General features: G+C 44.8%; 1 protein-coding gene across 1 annotated transcript in view; it reads left to right on the top strand.

The window, feature by feature from the left end:
• The first annotated feature begins 268 nt into the window (after positions 1-268).
• LDAF1 (lipid droplet assembly factor 1) overlaps positions 269-20849 on the top strand; it is a 55504-nt gene continuing 34923 nt past the window's right edge. Inside the window, exon 1 of the mRNA XM_066576290.1 lies at positions 269-413. The gene's annotated coding sequence lies outside the window, so the exon portion shown is untranslated. The remainder of the gene's footprint in view (positions 414-20849) is intronic.

Here is a 20849-nt window from a genome sequence, read left to right as displayed (position 1 = left end):
TCTCAAAATATTTACTGACTTGGCTGCAATTTAGTAAACAGCATACAACTGATTATAAGGTTCTAGAAGAGTGGGAAGGTTACAAGTGACACAGATATAAATATATACTATCTCCGTAATGCTGAGCTATGCAGGTGGATATATATAGCACGCTTATAAATGACATTAGTGCAGAACTGTTTGACTTTGTAATTATTGTGACTTTAGTAACATCATGTCCCAGTGCAGGAAGAAAGTGTGCAATGCCAAGTAGACACGGAAGGAGGAGTGATCAGGCAGGCGCTGTAAGGAGCTCGCCTTTGTGAAGGCTGGTCTTGTGTCTGAGCAGAAGCCTGGGGCGGGGAGTGGATAGGAAACGCTGCCCTCACTGTTGTGGTAAAGAGTATGGAAGGGATCACAGGCAGCACTGAGAGGTAAGAGGAGGGAGGCTTAGGTTACTTTACCAGCCTAGTCACTGACTGTCGCTGGCTGCTGCTTCCTGATCTGCTCTTTTCTCCCTGTACTCTATGAATGGCCTACGTCTTGCTAAGAGCAGTCAGACTATGGAGCCGAAGAGATGGATGAAGATGTGCTTTTAAAGTTTCCTTGAATTAAGTTAATGAATGTGTATTACCAGTAGCAGATCTGCACATCTTCATGTCTTTTGTTTTTAACTCTTGGTGGAGCAATGAAGGATGTAGTGTTACAATCACACCAGGACGCCCGCTGTATGCCTCAGGGCCAATATGTCTCCAGCTATTTCCCCGCCTAGTACCGCGATGCCATACGAGAAAACAATTGCGGCATGTTACATATGACTGCGTGATCTTGCATAGCAGGCCCATTGCTTTCAATCAGGCTGGCGGCAGCAGCGCTGGCCCATTGAAAGCAGTGGGAGAACTTTGCGATCCTCCGCCGTAACTGTGAAAGCAGTGCCGAAGGATCCCTTCATCCCCGAAGTGGTATGAGGCTGTTTTCACATGAAAGCACCTCACTTCCCTGGGACTTTCACATGGATGGCGAGCGCGGTATGGGGGCGAGATACATGACCCCATATTCCGCTTGCCTGTGTGAAACTAGCCTAAAACCTCCCTGGAATTCCGCATCAAAAACTGCAGCTAGACCTGCAGATTTTGGCATGGAATTCTGCAGCTGTCTTAATTCCATTTGGTGTGAAAGGTCCCTTAGGGTCCTTTGCCATTTTTGTGTGATGCGATTTTAACATTAGAAAGTCTTATTGACATCTGCATTAAAAAAAACGTAGCGATATTGCGATCGCTAATGTGAAGGAGCCCCTACACTGCTGCAGGTAATTGCTGGTCTGCACCTGTACTTGCGACTTGACACAATTGCAAATCCAGATGCATACCTCTAGTTATTGTTATATCATGAGCATTCGCTGTGACTGCTAACAATTGTGTACTATCACTCTAGGGCTCATGCACACAGACATATGTGAGTTGCGCCCGACATGCACAGACACAACTTGCATCGCCACGTCCGTGGTGCGGGCCAGGATAGAACATGCTCTGATTTTTTTTTTTCAAACAGACCATTGCTCTATTTGTTTTGGAAATGCTGCAAACTTATACTGCAGAACTAACATCCTGGAGTAAATCCACACTAAAATCCGCCTACAGATTTTAGCGTGGATTTTCACAGCAAAATTTACTCATTACAGTGAATGAATTCCACAGCATTTCTGCAACAAATAAAGCATGCTGTGGATTTGAAAATCTGCAGCATGACTTCCACTGTTAGGCCGCATGCAAACAGTCGTGTTGGATTCCGGCCGCAAGATCTTGCAGCGAAATCCGACCCTGGGCAGGCCAGTGATCCCCATGTGCCTGTCTTGGATACACTGGGGATGTGCCGGCTGGTGCGCCACCGCACATGTGCAGTGCAAAGAATGACACGTCAGCGATGACACGGATCCAAAGCGATTTCGAAATTAACATTTTGGAATCACCACGGGACAGACGCCTTCCATTGGTTGCAATGGAAGCCGTCTGTGGGATTCTCGCAGAAAAATAGAGATACTGTGATTCTTCCTCCGTGAGCGGAAATTACAAGTGATTTCCGCTCGTGTGCGTGGAAGAATGCATGCTATGGACGGACATTGCTACGGAATTCGCGGTGGGTGTCTGGGGTGACGAAGTCCGCAGCAAAAATCCTTTCATGTGCATTGGGGCTTAGTGAATGGAGTCTGTTAAAACATTGTACTGTACACTGTTGCAGAAATTCAGCTTGTATTATGCAGCTTGAGGCTGCCTTCACACTTGCGATAAAATCGTGCAATTTTTGCGGGATGTGATTGTGCGAGAAAACGCTGAATTATGAAACCCATGCTTTCAATGGTTTCATTCCCATTTGTGATGTTGTCTGTCCTGCGATGTTGCGAGATTTAAAAATAGTTGCCTGCTCTATCTTTATGCCTTTTTGCTTCTTTTTATCGCCCATGTTTCCCTATGGAGCCTCTGTTTTATTGCATCGCCACGCACGAACTTGCAATTTTTGTGTGTTTTTTATCATTAGAGACTCCTATTGTCTTTCGCATGAGAAAATCATGGACGGCAGCGATGCAGTAATAGGAAAAAGTGTGAACAAAGAAGCAATTTTTGCTGCTATTTTCTTGTGGCGATATCACGATCACCAGTTTGAAGGAGCCCTAAGGCTGGTTCACACAGGGCGGATTTGCCGCGGAATTTCCCTGTGGGATTTCGCTGCGGTAAATCTGCCTGCGGCCGCTAATCCCTGCTAATTAGCCAGCCATGTGGATGAGATTTGTGGGCGGACAATCCGTTGCGGCAAAGCCAGCATTAGCCAGTGCTGCAGTGCGTAAACCCGGGATGCAGCATGTCAATTCTTTTTTTCAACTCTATGCCCCAGCCGCCTTACGGCTTCATCGCGGCCAGCGGTTGCCAGCTCTGTTCCGCCGGCCGCATCAGTTGCTCCGTGACGACCGCGTCCGGAAAACAACAGTGAGTTCAGTTTGGGCTTCCTCCTTCCAACGGCGTGCAGCAGCTCAACAGTGGATGGGGTTCTGCGTTCTCGTCCGCCGCCGGTGTAGGCACTTTGTCCTGGGGGTGCGCGGCTGCAGCGCCATCGACCGCTGTATGCCTTTTCTATTCATCTTTACTGGCCTTGCAGGACCTGCTGCCTTACACCCTCTGCAGCCAATCAGCATCAGGGGGCGTCAATCTTGGCTCCACCAGAAATTCCTAATGGCGTCAAGATACAATAATACCCATGTGTTGTCTCTCATGCCAGGCCTTCCAAGAGGCATTTTCCGGTAGGATAATGCTTGGCCGCACACACAAGGGGGTCACAGGAATGCCTTCACATCATTATCACACTTCCATGGCCTGCCCTATTCATCAGATTTATTGGCAATAGAATATGTATGGGAGCATCTGGGATGACAACTTCGACACCCTACAAGTTTGCACACTCTAGAGGCTCAGTTACAGCAAACGTGGACTGCTATTCTGCAGGATACCACGCGGAGCCTGTATGCTTCCATGCCCACCCGTATCATGTCTTGTATCCAAGCTAGAGGCAACCCAACAGGGTACTAGAGTCTTCATGCCCGCCTATATCACATCTTGTATCCAAGCTAGAGGCGGTCCAACAGGGTTCAGTTTTCCCGCAATCAGTGTTTCTTGATATTATGATATTGTCATCACTCACTTACTTACATCAACGTTACAATCACACATAGAAAGTGTCATTCAATTGCGACAACTCCTTCTAGGGGAGGGATTTTTTTGGACAATGAATGTATATTCATTGTCAGATATATTTTTCTTTACAGACTGAGCTCCTTCATGGTAATACACACCATGATTATCACAGTGATAGTGTTACCCCACGGGGGAGCATTAAATTGCTTGTCTACTATCTGTTTAATGCACCTGCGATTTAAGATTGAACAGTGCGATAACCACAGCAGTGCCGAAGCCTGTGGGGAGCTAAAGTTATAAAGATATATTCACTTGTGTGGTTTCTGCTGCTTTTCTGCTTTAGTCTTTTCCTGTGATTCTGTTACAGATTTCTTGGCAAAAATGTGACAAAAAAGTCCAAGCAGTGACTGTTTGTGTGCTTTTACACCGAACAATTGTTGTTCAGTAGTTGTTCAGCTTGAGAGAGAAAGAGAACACCATAATGCTGGGTTCCCATGGGACAGCTTCACCACGGAAATGCCGTAGTGAAAAAGCGCGAGATGTCCGTGGGATAAGTGCAACTTCAAAACCCGCGGCGCTTAGCTGTGGGTTTTGGAGCTGCTCCGCCGCATGCTTTTTCGTTGCAGCCGGCTCTCTCATGGGAAAAAAAAAGAATTGACATGCTGCGTCCCCGAAATCCACGCCGGCTAATGCCTGCTTTGCCGTGACGGATTGTCCGCCCCATGTGGACAAGGTTTTTGACAAATTTCGTCCACGCTGCTGGCTAAACCCGGCATTAGCGGCCACAGGCGGATTTGCCGCAGGGTTTAATTCGCAGGGAAATTCTGCAGCAAATCCGCCCTGTGTGTCCCCAGGCTAAGTCTTTCCCATACACTTTCCTACTGTTCAGGATCCATCAGACGATGCGTTTTTTCGCAACAGCAAAATGAGCTGGTTTACTCCTAAAAGGGACTCCCCTCAGACTATCACCGTTAAATAGGCTAAAGTGATGGATACCAGAAAGCACCAGAGTTGAATTGATAACTTTTTTACACAACAATGGCACAATTTTACTAAGCTTTTCTCAACAGGGGTCCGAAACCTCACCTTATGCTGGAGTTGGAATGCACCAAAGTGACTGATGGCTCTTTCCCATTGTAATGTACAACTATGGGTTTCTGGGAGGCCACTGCCTACCACAGCCTGCCCTGCTCCTCCACTACTTGTGTCATTGCACCAGTTAGTGTGAGGATTGCGCTATGTCTCCACTGGTCCTTGTCGCTGCTATGCCTGTAAAGGGGTTGTTGATGTATATTGCACTTAGACCCCTTGTCCACGGCCGAGGCGGAATATCGCTAGCGATATTCCGCCGCAAGGGAGGAGGGGGAGCGCGGACAGGTCTTCGAGGTGAGCTTATCTGATAGGCTCACCGCGGAGAATTGCAGCAATTGCAGCATGCCGTGATTTAAATCCCGCTCATGGACCCCGCAGCTGTGCTTTCCATAGCAACCGTATGGAAAGCTTCACAGAGCGTGATCCGTGGGCGATTTATTAAATCGCCTGCGAATCTTTGGCCACCCAGGGACAGGCAGCCGGTATTAGTGTATCTTAACGCCACCATCTAGTACAGCTAGAGAGAGCAGTGACAGGCCGGTGACGCCCCCTGAACCTGATTGGCTGCGGAGATGGGTACCCTGCAGGTCCTGGAAGGTCAGTATGAATATACTCAGGCACCTGCTGCTGTCCTCCGCGCTGCTGCAGTAATTATCCGAGGCTCCCTGAGCTGCAGTTCTCTGTTCCCTGGTTGTCTCCCTTTTCTCACCTTCCCCGCTGATGCTGCTGTCGAACGCCGCTGATCGCCGCTGTCCATGTCGCTTCTGTCTCCTTGCGCAGTCCTGCTCATCGGCGCTGTCCTCCTCTCCTCAGTGGCAGCAGTGGTGGCAGGATTTGCCGTGTATGATCATCCAGCAGCAGCACGACAGTGGAGTGCGGCCCTACCCTGCTGCAGCTGCTCCTACCCGCTGGCCCTGTGCCTTCTGTCCGGACTAATTGCTTGTGAGAGGAGGAGGGGAGTACATTACCTGCAATTGTTCTCTTCTGCCATCTCTCCGATTTACTGATCGCTGGTCTTGTTTTCAGCCATCCAAGATGGCCGATGTAATCTGAATATCTTATCGCCACAGTGCATTGGTAGTGTTAGATTTCTAATGCACTATACATGTTCTGTGATTGGCTAGAGCTTCTCACCTGATCAATACTGACCAAACAGGGAGCAGTGCAAAGTGTGCATTAGGCAGATAGAAATTACCAAGAAGGCCACTGCAATTTTTTAACTACCTAATGAACACTGTGCTGTGTATTGCTCTGATTGGCCAATGCTGATCACCTGCGCAGCTCTTGCCAATCAGAGATCAAGTATAGTGTATTGATAGTCTAATACTACCAATGTACTATGGGGATTAAGTAGTCTGAAGATTGCATTGGCCATTTTGAATGTCTGAAAATAGGACCCAGAATCAGCTGATCAGAGAGATGACAGAGAAGAAAAACTGCAGGTAATATACCCCCTCCCCTTCCAATGCCAGGATAGAATTTTGTGTCCCAAACCAGACGCTTTAGCTGTATTAGGGTAAATTGTGATGGGAATAGTATTGTTCTAACCCTAACCACCCTATAGGGTAACAGTATTTGTATATTCATTTAAGAGACTCTGTAACCAACCAGATTGTTGTACTCATGACTGTAAATGCTATGTTTTGCACCTCCTTGAGGTAAAATATTCTTAAGTTACCACTGGAGTCTGCCATCTTGAAGTGGGGCCTGCAAGTAACATAGTATGTAAGGCCGAATGAAGACAATGTCCATATAAGTCAACAGCCACACATAAAACTGAGCCTCTTAGCATCACTGCCATTCACGATTACCCAACTATCCTTGGCTGTGACCGTGCAGTGTGCATGTAGAATAACACCCAGAGAAACCCCGCAGCATGGTCCCCGAGCCACAGTTAAGTAAAAACAGTCCCAGTCCAAAGCCTTGTTAGAAAGGGGTACTGTCTTTTATTTAAAGGGTGGCTCAGTTTGACTCATAATGGCAGTACAATTGTAACTTTAAGGTTTTCTTCTACTTGCAGGACACAGTGCAACACTTGAACCTTCACATACTACACAGGAGGAGGGATAACTCTCTTAGGCTGCCTGCACATGGGCGGATTTGTATTGCATAATCCAGGGCGGGAATTCCTCAGCAAATAGCGCCCATAGCATGCAATGTAAAAACGTCTTCTCCTGCACACGAGCGTAATTCAATTGCGATTTTCTGCTCGTGGAGGAAAAATCTCAGCATACTCCATTTTTGAGTGGATACCGCATGTATGGCTTCCATTGAAGTCAATGGAAGCTGTCTGATCCGCGGCCCTTTCGCAATTCACATTTGCAGAAAGGTCACGGATTCTGCGTCATCGCTAGTGAGTGTAGCAATGACCAAATCGGGTACCTGAGGAACCTGCTGTGTACAAGTCAAGAAGGTCTAAGTATAGCTAGGCGATGATGCGGGAAAAGCAGGAGTTTAAAAAAAAAATCTGTACTTCGCATGTCTGACGGCTTGCTATGCAGACCATCCACAGTACAGATGAAGCAAAAGAAACCAGGTACGCGCGGACAGCGCTGCTGCCAGGGCCGGATTCCGCATGCGGAATCCAACCCGCCCGTGTGTAGGCGTCCTTATACTTCAACCTGCCTTCCAATAACACTCTTGTTACTGTTCCTCTTTGCCTCACCACTCAACACTGCTCTTCTACACTTGCATGGAGAAGCCCCTCAGTAGGCTTGAAGGAAGCCAGTCTTCCTACCTATTAGACTCTGGGCTGGATTGTCCCACCACAGCTGAACTCAAGTCTTGCAATGCAGCACCATTCAAATTCCCAAAGTATTCCAGTCTTCAGCCCATCGTCCTCTGTCACGGTGGCTATACTTAGACCATCTTGCATTGTACATAGCAGGTCCCTCAGGCACTCCATTTGATCACTGCTATACTCTGCATGGTTGCCAACCTGAATTTTTCATTTTTCTGGACAACTTATCCAAAAATTAGGGACAACCAATATTTTTATGGACACATCGAAAAACCACAAATTAATGATAGATAATGAATGATACATGTCTGCATGTCAAAAACTGATATGAACTCATTACCAGCATTTACAGTGAGCTGTTTAATAATGATAGTTCCAGTTGTAATAATGTGCTCAAGTACCCGCAGGCTCAAAGAGTCACAGACGCATCCATTATTTTTCACGGACACTCAAAAAAAGGTCCTATTTTTGCATAATGTCCAGGAATTTCTGAACAGTTCGCAACCCTGCTCCACTGGTGCCAAACTCTCCCCTTTCACCCGCACAGCTCGCTTCTCTCCGAGTCGCAGTGCAACGCTGAATGCTTAAGACTTCAGGGTCAGGCACTACAATGGCCCATAGTGATGCTCAGCACATTCTCATCCTGCCAGCTGACACTTAGAAAATAATGTTTCTTCCTGGCCAGCAATGCGCTGGCCACACCACCACATACAGCGTCCCACTGACTAATATCTACACAGTCTGCAGAACAGTGTGGCCAATGCACAGGGACAACAATGGGGGAATGACAAATGGGGCAACAATAATCTTTAAGGGGAACACACAATCCACCATAAGGGCGGAAAGGTTCGCCCCCTCCACACATGCTGATAAAGCACCCTGTAGTGATAGGGCCGGGCTCACACGAGCGGATTTGGATTGCCATCCACATGGGCGATCTGCAGTAAAACGCACACATTGAAAGGCATGCATTTTCGCTCTTTCATTCACACTCGTGGATATGAATTGTGTATTCTGCGAGTGGATGAAAAATCGCAGCATGCTCTATTTGGTGATGATGATGAAACTTTCACGGACATAACGCCATGTTAAGACTAAGAAACCATAAACCTATTTAAAGGGGTTGTCCCGCGCCGAAACGGGTTTTTTTTTTTTTTAACCCCCTCCCCCCCGTTCGGCGCGAGACAACCCCGATGCAGGGGTTAAAAAAGCAAACAGCACAGCGCTTACCTGAATCCCGGCGGTCCGGCGTCTTCATACTCACCTGCTGAAGATGGCCGCCGGGGTCTGCTCCCTCCGTGGACCGCAGCTCTTCTGTGCGGTCCATTGCCGATTCCAGCCTCCTGATTGGCTGGAATCGGCACGTGACGGGGCGGAGTTACACGGAGTCGGCATCCTGCACGAGCGATCCCATTCATAAAAGAAGAAGACCCGGACTGCGCAAGCGCGGCTAATTTGGCCATCGGAGGCCGAAAATTAGTCGACACCATGGAGACGAGGACGCCAGCAACGGAGCAGGTAAGTATAAAACTTTTGATAACTTCTGTATGGCTCATAATTAATGCACAATGTACATTACAAAGTGCATTAATATGGCCATACAGAAGTGTATAGACCCACTTGCTGCCGCGGGACAACCCCTTTAAGTCTCAGGCAACCTGTTTAATAACTTTCCTTAGTCTTGTAAATGAACTGCTTTCCCTTTCAATGCTCCCTTTTAAATTCACAAATGGTATAATATTAATGTTCTTATGTGTTTCGCTGCAGAACAAGAGAGCTCGGCAATGCGTGCATGAACTAGATATTGTTTTATTATTTCTAGCACTCTGTAGGCAGCATAGTGTTCTTACCGTTCCAATGTAATTTCTCGGTTGGCCAATACTATTTTCACAGCAGGATTTTTAAAGTTGATGTCCTAGTAATAGTCTCCAAGCATTTTACAGGTCGCACTTTGCTATTGTGATGATTTTGGTATGTTTTATGTAAGCCTTCTATTTTATTAGAGATCTAAAGCCTATTAGCTCTACTGTAAAAGGCCGGGCTCACATGAGCGTATCTCACAGCGTGCGGGCTGTGAGATATACGCAGGCGGCACACAGCCAGTGTAGAATGACATTGCATACTGGCTGCGTGATGCCCTTTGCCATGTACTAACTTGGCACGTTTGTGCGCGTAATAGGCTGCACTGGATGGATATTGCCTTTTTTCAGCCATGCATACTATGTTACTATATACGGATGTAGCAATCATTAACATGACTGGCGCATCGTGGTAACTCAATTTACAGTATTGTAGGACATTGCAATTATCATAACGCATTAAAGAGAACCTGTCATCACTTTGAGCCCCCATAAACTACGTTACTGGACTCCAAGGTGAAGCAACAGGAGGCTGGGGAGCTGTGTTTCATGCTTGCCAAGTAACCCGTTCTTGCGCTGTGTCCCAATAAAGTTGATGTGTACCCAAAGCATGACTTTTCAGATGGCTTTGTGTCTGTGCTCTCTCATAGAGATGAATTGGAGAGCATGTGCATAGAGACAGCTGAAAAGAGTCAAGCTGAGTGCACATGCCAACTTCTCACGGACAGAGTAGGAATGTGGCACCTGCTGAGTGTGAAACATGTCTCACCATGTACGGTGGTTTTTATGCAGGTCAATAGGAAACATGACTTGAAAGTTGAAAAAAAAAGCCAGTTGTGACAGCATGCGTAAGATACATTACCATGCACAAGCATACGCGATCAAACGCAGTGATACGCAGCTCCACATGCCGGTAAAATGCTGCGTTTTACCATACGTTCTTGTGAGTGCGGCCTTAGGCTGTAAACCTCTTTATAGCACTATGTCATAATTTTTGTAGCTCATATTGATTCATAGTAAGTTCTGAATAACAACAAAGCAAAGATATCCTTAAAGTTGAAGTTTTTCTCTACTTCTTTACGAGCGAAGGTAACACCTACACCATTTATTATACTGGAAAATATATGAAATGTAAATTATTACATTTTCTAAAGAAATTAAAGTCTTTGGGTAGTGGATGAAAACTAGAAGTGAATATTTAAAATAACTTTTTAAACAAAGCGAAGTGAATCGGGTAATAGAGGAGGGCTTCTCTACTGTTCTACAAGACGGCAGCAGAGGCTAGTTAACCCGGAGTAGTTAGTCAAATTTATAAATGTAGTATAATAAAGTTCAGTTAGAAAAGTGATGTAAATGCCAACCTTTAGTGAAGAGAGAAATGTATGAAGCAAAGTGAAGTTAATGTTATGTATAGTGAGAGAAATACTCTTTATTTTGCAAATGATAGTGATTATTACTAGAAGACATATTGAGGTATAACATGGGAAATGCTATCATGTTTATTGCATAACTGCTGAGGAATATGTGGAATTTACATGTGTATAGTGCAGCTGATTTACCTACACACAGGACAGGTTTTACCTAGATTGTGATAGCAAGGTACAGAAGGTTCAAAGATCGCTTAAACGACAGTTTGAGTGACAGCTTTTAGCTGTCATTTTGCATAAAGTATTAAGTAGCTTCTCAGTTACTTAATAGCTATTTAGTGTGCAAATGAAGCCTTTAGCTGAAAGCAGTTAATAGCCCGAGGGCTCTTATCTGCTTTCAGTTCCTTTGTTCTCCGAAGGGAAACAATGCTATCAGCACTCCCCGTGAAAAACTGCTGATAAGGCTGAACATGATTTTTAGGTTGGCCTGAATTTAACGATCAGCTAGCAGTGCATGAAAAGTGCACAATGGCCGCGCTTTTAGACGCAACAATGATCGCTCAAGCGATCGCTTTTTAGATATTTTTGAGCGATCATCTCTCCGTGTAAATGGGCCTTAAGTTATCTTGGTCCACTAAAAAGCTATTGTTCTCTTATTCCAACACAATAAAACCTATTGTAAAGTAATTCACAGTGCAAATAAAGCACCTGGATAGCACGGCTGACTGTGATATCACATCCAGGCCGATTTAGACGCAACGATTATCGTTCAATATTCATCAAAAGTGTTGAAAGTGAGCGATAATCGTTATGTGTAAACGTGCGCTCATAGTGCACTTTTTGTTAGTAATTCGTTCATGGTTGTCTTTCAGTCCGCTTAAAATCCTTTGTTTGGCAGTTCGCTATTCGTTTGGTTTAAATGAAATTTGTTTCGTGATTTTAAGGGGAGCAGTTCATCGTTTAGTGGGGCGTACATGTTGCACAAACAAATTAATGTTCAATTATCGTTAAATATAAAAGAACGACTGAAATTCCCATCTGCCTCGTCTATTTTCCAACGATCGTTTAGTTTAAACAGTCGTCTTTAAAAACAAAACCATTGCTCACTTTTGATTGCTTAAACGAATTTTGTGTTCTAATCGTTGCATCTAAATGGATCTTAAGAGCCAAGCAGAATGCCAAAAGAATAACCCATATACAAAAGCTGAGGTTTATTTAGAAAATGCAAAGAAAAATGATGGTTCCTGTATAACCTATTAAAAATATAAGCTGAGCTGTGATTAACTGCTAGGACAGTTTTTTCTTGTTTGGCAGTTTTGATAAATGAGGCCAAAGGTGTATGAAAACAAAGCAGGTTTATTTGCTTTGTGGTGTATTGAAATAAATGAGCTTGTGTGTGTGTGTGTGTGTGTGTGTGTGTTTGTATATATATATATATATATATATATATATTTGACAGTGCAGTAGCAAGAGTGGCCTGTAGGGGGCCTCTGAGCACAGTCACTTAGTTTGGTTTAGTTAACCTGCACCTACAAGGGTGTGGCTACACAGTTTAGTATATGGAGACCTGGTGCTGGTCTGTGAGGGACCTGAAAGCACAGAGCGGACAGGGGGTAGTCAGCCCCAACAGGCGATGAGCGAGGGGCCAAGTCACCTTCCTAGAAGTCCTGCTTGAAGAAGCGGTTTGCGTTGCTGTGTGCACTGTGACAGACAACAATGTGAAGTCGCATATGATATACTGGACTGTATGTATACTGAATACGTTGCTATGCTGAAATAAACGCTGGAGGATCCAGCATGTGGACTTTACCTAGTGTTTCTGGACACCATTGCAGTGCTGACACTCCTGGGCAGGGGAAAGTAAGCAGGAGATTCCGGGCAAGTGCCCCCAACTTGCATCTATCTATCGATCGATCTCTATCTTATCAATGTGTGTGTGTGTGTGTGTATAATATAATATATACACACACACACACATTATACATAACTCTCTCTTAGTAATAAATAAAGAGATATATTTATTTTAGAGCCTTAGGCCGGCTGCACACGGCTGTGATGGGCTACGCCGCGGAATTCCGTAGCGGAGCCTGTCACGTTATCCCCCAGAGACCCCATACTTACCTGCGGATCTGGCGTCCTAGGTCCCGCATGACGCTTCAGCGTGACGCGCCGCAGCGTCATGTGACACGCCGGCCACGTAACATGACACGCCCACAGCGTCACATTACGCGGCCGGCCGTGTCATATGACGCGGCGGCGGTAGGCGGGGAAGCGGTTTCACGCTATCTTCCGCTGTGCCACAGTGGAAGATAGCGGAAGCCGTCCGTGCGTACACCCGCGGCAAATAGAGCATGCCGCGGGTGAGGACGGGTGATTTCACGGTGCGGAATTCCGCGGTGGAATTCCGCACCGTGAGCACTGAGCTATTAGGTTCAATAGAACCTAATAGCTGCTAGCAACAGGCTGCCTGTCCATGGGCGATTGTTCATTGTGTTACTGGCGGCGATAATCCGGGAGCGGGTAATGCAGTGAACGCGTTTCATAGCATTGCTCTGGAAAGCACAGCTGTGGCGATTCTCCGCTCACGGGATCTAAACCGCGATTTGCCGTGGTGAGCCTATCTGTCAGATAAGCTCAATGCAGAGAACTGACAGCGGCCCCACCTCCTTCCCCGCGACGGAATATCACTGGCGATATTCCGCAACGGCCGTGGACAGAGGGCCTTACATTGAAGATACTGTGAGCTCTAATCAATGAGAACTGTTGAGAAGGTCCACAAGATTTGATGACTAAAGAGACTGTGAATATAAAGTGTTATCTCATACAGGAAGGAAGCCAAGAGTGTGTAGAAAGTATTGCAGATGGTATTGCTGTGTCATGATACTGTGTTAGTATGAGGAAGTTACTGCCATACATAATAGAGAGATTGTACTTGATTCCATACTCAAGGTTGGCCAGTGTTGTCAAGTTTCGAGAGTCTGCATTGTCAAAGTATTTGAAGCTGTATTACAACGTTCTGAAACTGTGTCAATTTCAAGTGGCTACCATGATTTGGCTGCTAAGTAAAGACTGTTATTGTTGTTCGATGTGTGCTTTTGTCTCTTAGGCCTCCTGCCCACGGCTTTGTTGGACTCCGCCAGTGCAATATCATAGAGAAGTCCGACATGGCACCCCCCAAAGCCCCAATACTCGCCTCTCTGGATCCGCCGCGCGAGTCCCGCCCGGCGAGCCAGTGCAGTACGCGCCACGCTGTGCGGTGACGCCAGTGGAAGCCAGACGCTCCTTTTTCCGAGGCAATTAGAACATGTCGCGATTTCTTTCACACTGCAGTATTCCACGATAGAATTCCGCAGCGTGAACATTGAAAGGCAGAAAGCTATTAGGTTCAATAGAACCTAATAGCTGGGAATTAGCCCTTACTCATTTCAAATATTGTTTTTCCAATTAACTTTTTTATTTCAGTATACCCAATCGTTTAGTTCTCAGTGGAAGAATGGAACTTATGCCCCTTTTACATGAGACGACAGTCAAGTAAACGACTGCAAGAGCGCGGACATCACCGTTAAGGTCATTGACACTCATGCAGAGTGTTTACACTAACAGACTTCACTGCTGGATAACGGGCTTCTCACTCAGTATTTCAAGCTTTTCACCTTCTATGTGCGAGAATCCCGCGATCCAGTGATAGTTTTTATGCTGACTGAGAGTAAGCGATAAGAACTTGTGAATGAATAGTGAGTGAATTTTTTTAATTTTTTTTGCATTTACACTGCACGATTGTTGCTGAAATTCATTTCTTTCAACAAATTTTGAGTGACAATCGTCCCATATAATTAGCCCGTTATTCCCATCTCGTCATTACAGGGAACCTTTTACATTCAAAATGCTGCCCACTCTGTAGGCGGCGTGTTATAGGGCGGAAGGAGCTGAGCAGGTTGATACATAGTTTTATGGAAAATGGAAGACTCGGGTATAACTTATATTTTATTCATTTAAATTTCTGCTTATTCTGAGTTTCGAGGTCCAGTAAATGGTCCGATCAGGGATTGATAGCTATTTCTGTATGCACAGTCATGCACAGCTGTCAATCACTGATCGGACCGGACATTGGACCTCTAACCCAGAATAAGCAGAGATGTAAATCTATAAAATACAAGTTAAAATGATATGAGTTTGCTCAGCAGATCCTGCTCTATAACTTCCTGCCCATAATTTGGATAGCATATTCAAGCTGGTGTGGTGGGGAGGAATAGCTGTCAGCCAAGCAAGCATTTGGTGGACAGCCATCTGAAGTGTATATAGCCAGCTTACGTTTTTGGTTGTACAGCTCCTATATTATTCATGTTGTAATCGGGGTATTTTTCACCTCTGCGCCTAGGAGCAGTGTCCAGCCTCAGGGCTTGTTTGTACTATATGGCTGCTTTCTTAGAAAGACACCATTTTCTTTAGCTTACTATAAAATATGTTAAACCTAGAACATTACAGTCACTTGTCAGAATTGCAGCATTGGTATTATATCATAGGACAGGGATGTGTATGTGCATATTTTATTAACCTTTATTTCAAACTTCATGGAAAAAAAGCAATCAAAAATGACCATCAACATAATAATAACAGACTCTGTATGTAATACTTAGTATAAATCAATTGAGTGCTACATAGAACTAGCATGATGGCTAGAAACCTAGAGAAGCTCTTTAAGTGCTGCTTCGGAGCAAATGCAAGGCCAGATTCACGCAACATGAGGAATATCAGACATTAGGGTAATTTCACACTAACTTTTTTGTTTTCTGTTTAGCTGTTCTGTTGCCCATAGAAATGCATTGAAACTGAAGTCTTCAGTTTCAATCTATTTTTCAGTTTTCCATCTATTCTATTTTTTATACTGCAACGAAAGCGCAGACTGCTACCCTTTTTGTTTATAGTTCACAAGACTAAAGGCCCATTTAGACACAACGATTATCGCTCAAAATTCGCTCAAAAGCAATCTTTTGAGCCATAATCGTTGAGTGTAAATGTGCCCATCTTTCAGTTTTCTGCTGAACGACAGACTTCAGTGCGGCTTGAAATCCGTTGTTCAGCAGAACAGCTGATAAGATGGACCGTACGCTGTGCTGTTCTCTGTCCGGGGACCGCTGATAACAGCTGATTACATTGTTCAGCTGTCAGCCCTGCAGGCAGAACAAAAAGAATTCGTTCAAAATATAAATATATAAAATTAATAAATTCAGCTCCCGGCAGCTCACACGCTACTAATTGGTACTAAAAGGCATTAGTACCAATTAGTAGTTTATGCAAAATGATCGCTCAAAAGCCATCTTTTGGGCGATCATCTTTGTGTCTAAATGCACCTTAAGCAATAACAGATTTTTTTTACATTGTAGTCAATGGGAGGCTGAAAAAATAGAAAGCAATCTGTTTTCATCCGTTCCACTTCCGTTTTGTAAAACAGGCCCAAAAAACACTAGTGTGATCTCTGCCTTACTACAGTATTTCAAAGACATATTTGTAGCTATCTATAAAATGGGAGTGTTTGTTATACCTTTTAATGACTGACTCATTATAGGCCCTAATGACCAATCAATTTTTCAGTTTTTTGATCGTCACGTTTCTAGAGCTGTAATGTTTTAATTTTATCAGCGGCATAGCTGTATGAGGGCTTGTTTTTTTTTGCAGTAAAATTGCAAAATAAAATTAACAAGAAAGCTAGACGTACTGCTGAGCAATTAAAATTGCTTTTACGCAGTATGTCTATCTGTATGACAGCCCTATAAATCATATACTAGCATGTATATGCTACAGGTGACTCCTGCTGGTTCTCACAGCCATCCCTCAGGTATAGTAGTCGCAGAGTACAGACACTTTTATAAGAAGATCTAATTGTGTATTTTTTCCCATTTTTAAATGTTAAAGGGTTGATATACACTTACTGTAAAACAAAATTAAGCCCCTAGAAGGAATTGTCGTTTGCTGCAAAACTATGCATGCAGTTACATCTCAGGCCTATATGCAAATAAATTGAGTTGTGAAGTGATCAGATAAAGGGCCTTACCACCTGAGGCCCTAAAAGTAGTTCCACCCTTGGCTAATAAAAAAAGGCTCTCAGAGACTACTTATGTGAAGTGGACCTGTTTTTCGCGTCTATAGAGCTTATTGACCACTAGGTGCTTCTATGACACAATTGAAGATATTTTGCCCAGTTAACAGATTTTGAGGGGTTGGGCACGTTATTGGAATGCGGGAAGCTGGATGGTTGTATTGACAAACTGCCCACCTGTTAGGATATGTTAGGACCAGGGGACAGACATAACGCAGCTAAGCTTAGGACGCCCCCAACAGACCACCAGTAGAGGGAATAGTCAGATCGTCCAACAAGCACAAACAGCTCCCACTATTTCACTGTCTGCCACCCAGAAACAGGTGGCACCATCATTACATGCCCTTATGTCGGTCGAAACTATTTCCAATTGCTTGCCTAAAGGACGTTTGGTCTTACAGCACCCATTACATGTACTGCCTTTGATACCCACCATTGCCTCTGTTTGTAGTGGTGTTGTGAATGACAAACCTGAACTGCTATAGAGTGAAGCCGGGTTGTCTTCAGCGATAAATCTGGGTTTAGTGTGGGCACCGACAACTGCTGTGTTTGTGTTTGGCAACCTAGGGGTGAGCGCCTCAATCTTGCCTTTGCTGTGGAGCGGCAAATTGCTCCCACTGCTGGTGTGATGGTCTGAGGGTCCATCACACACGACAGTCGATCACCCCTAGTTGTGGTACGAGGGACAATGACAGCTTAGCGATATGTTCCGATATGTACAGGGCATCCTGCAGGCACATGTGTTCCTCTAATGGCGGCTTCCAAGAGGCATTTTCTAGCAGGATAATGTTTGGCTACACACACAAAGGTGTCACAGGAATGTCTCCACACTATTGTCACACTTCTGTGGCTGCCCAGTCGCCAGATTTATCACCAATAGAACATGCACGATCTAAAGCATCAGTTACAGCAAATATGGACTTATAGGCCACAGGATACTACACAGAACATGTATGCCACCATCCCCGCCCATATCACATGTTGCTTCCAAGCTAGAGGCGGCCCAACAGGGCTCTAGAGCCTACATGCCCACCTGTATCTCATCTTGCATCCAAGCTAGAGGTGGTACAACAAGGTACTAGAGCCTCCGTGCCCGCCCATATCACATGTTGCGTCCAAGCTAGAGGCGGCCCAACAGGCTTCTAAAGCCTACATGCCCGCCCGTATCTCATCTTGCGCCCAAGCTAGAGGTGGTCCAACAGGGTACTAGAGCCTCCATGCCCTCCCGTATCACATCTTGTATCAAAGCTAGAGGCGGTACAACAGAGTACTAAAGCCTCCATGCCTGCCTGTATCACATCTTGTATCCAAGCTAGAGACTGTACAACAGGATACTAGAACCTCCATGTCCGTCCGTATCGTACCTTGTATCCAAGCTAGGGACTGTACAACAGGATACCAGAGCCTCCATGCCTGCCCGTATGACCTCTTGTATTCAAGTTAGAGGTGGTACAACAGGATACCAGAGCCTCCATGCCCGCCTGTATGACCTCTTGTATCCAAGCTAGAGGTAGTACAACAGGGTACTAGAGCCTCCCTTTAAGTGTTCAGTTTTCCACAATAAATTATCCTTTTGCTCCGATATTGTAATCCCTTACTTATATCAATGTTACAATCACACAGAGAAAGTTTCATGCGATTCCAACTCCTTCTAGGCGCTTGAATTTTTTTGACAATGTAGTTTAGACACCTTTTTTCTCATTGTATCTTTACCATTCTCTAATCAGCTATTTGAGGGTGAGCTGTGATGCTACTTGAGCATTGAAATTAAGAATAATAAAATACTCGATGTAATTTGTGGATGTCCATGCCATTCATTGTGTACAATTTTCTAATAGATTTCGGTCCAGTACCCTTTTACTAATTCGGTGGGCTCAGATGACTGCAAGAAAGTATATCAACTGATTTAGATAGCTCATAGAGGGTAGGGCCATATATATAACAAGCTATTTTCCAGCCTCTTGATTGACCCTTCAAGAAGCTGTTGAGAGGACACAATCAGTTCCTCTTATAATTACCAAGGCATCTGAAAAATGCTTTAAAATAAATGGCATGACATGCCTTAACACTTGACATCTTGAAGGGTCCTCTGTTTGGGATCCTTATCTCTTGGCTAGTGTGGAGAGCGTGTTTTTACCCCATGATGCACCATGTCCTCAGATTACCTTTGTGTGCCATCATATAAAATTGGAGGCAAACAGACGTACAGTATGGGACAATAAAATTCTGAGGGGGGCATATTTACAGATATGTTCCACACAGACACAATAGTACAATGTGTTTTTGATGCTTAACGCCAGATGCACCTATGGACACGGTTGGTCCTGGTGAAAGGTTGTATGGTCAAGGATAAAAGTAGAGAGATGTTGCAACATTTTAAGGGGTTGTCCCACGTCCTCCTTTTTTTTCCTGCAGGAAATAGACAACTGTGGTCCAAGCAGGGTCCCATTCAGTTCAATAGAACTCAGCCTGCAGTACTAAACTGAGCCACCACACAATGTATGTAGCTATCTGCTTCCTGCAGCAAAACAGCTAGTAGTGGGAGAATCCCTTTGCGCTATACATGTATGTCCTATGTGCATGCGGTTAATATGGCGTGGGTTTGGAAGCTGGGCCTGTTCTATACATGACCAGTGTCTGCTGTCTTTGATAGCCTTCACTGGGCCGTAACAGCAGTGATCGGCATGCACGCCAATCTCAGAATCGTAGGTCACAGCTGTTAACTCTTTAAATACCACTATCCATTCTGACAGCGGCATTTAAATGGCCCGAACTTGTACAATCTTCAAGAGTTTCTGAATCCCCTCAAACTCCATTAACTAAATATGGTCACCTATCACTCTCTATTACCTCAGGGGGCTCCATATTGACATAGTAACTCAGTCAATAGCTTCTTAGCCATATCCTTTTCTGTAGCAGTGGTGACAACCTAATTTTACCATTTTACCAGGGCCATGACAGGCATGCACAATACCGGCCTGTACAAACTCTGTTACAGCCGTGTTGAACCCTGGGGCAATGCAAACAGAAGACATTACACCACATATTACCTCATTTGACTGGTGAGTTGCCTTATGGGTTAAATGTGACATCATAGAGTAGAGCATTTGGGGAGGCACAGGTGTTTACCTTTCCTCTAGACTCCCCTCTTATGTGACTCTGCACCCTTTTTTGTGCCACTGCTCTTTTTTTTTTTTTTGCTTTGAGGCCTGTTCCTGCAAAATGGAGAACAGAGAAATATCCACGCTCAGTTCAGTTGCAAGCAGGTTAACAGCTGTTACCTCATTTACCTCATCCAAGGGGAGCTGGGTCACTGCTTTGGCTACTGTTTCTACCTTCCCTAGGACCTCAGGAGTTGTCTTCTTGGTATGATCCTGGACTTTGATGATGACCACCTGTTTGTTGTACAAGGCTTTAGCTCTTCCCAAAGACACTGCTTCTGCTTTCCTGATTGGTTTACCCAAAGACCTAACAAAGCTTCTAGTATGCCAATGGGCACATAATTGCGGGCAATGCTCAAATAATACCTGGACCTTGTGAGTAGCTTAGTCTTACCTCCAGCCATCTTACATGCCTCAGTAAGTGCTTTCAGCTTTACCTCCTAGGCTGACATTCTGGGTGGGAGTGGTTGTCATAGTAGTACTTCACCTTGCATGGCCAGTGCATATACAGTCTTGTATAACCTGTCTTTGTAATATCTGAAACTATATTAAAATAGCTTAAAAAACTACATTAGCAATGGAATTCTTTTTGACATTTCTTAGTTTTCTGATTTCATGAATTAAAAGCAGTTGTGGTCTTTACAATCTTTCTGCTTTCTATCCTCTTCCCTTCCCTGGTTTTGGATCCAGGTAAAACCAGGCGATGATGAGCGCATTTTTCTGCGGTCTCCATTAATACTATATTAATTGAGACCTCCCGCCACGAAAAAACACGAAAAAATAAGAACATGCAGTGATTTTTTTTTTTTCCCACAGCGTAAATCCGCGGCAGAATCCCACATGTGAGGACTGAGCCATTAGGTTCAATAGA

This window comes from Eleutherodactylus coqui, chromosome 8, assembly GCF_035609145.1.
Source record: "Eleutherodactylus coqui strain aEleCoq1 chromosome 8, aEleCoq1.hap1, whole genome shotgun sequence".
Lineage (NCBI taxonomy): Eukaryota > Metazoa > Chordata > Amphibia > Anura > Eleutherodactylidae > Eleutherodactylus > Eleutherodactylus coqui.
Note: the sequence above shows the minus strand (reverse complement) of the source record. Positions and strands in the feature narration are given on the sequence as shown.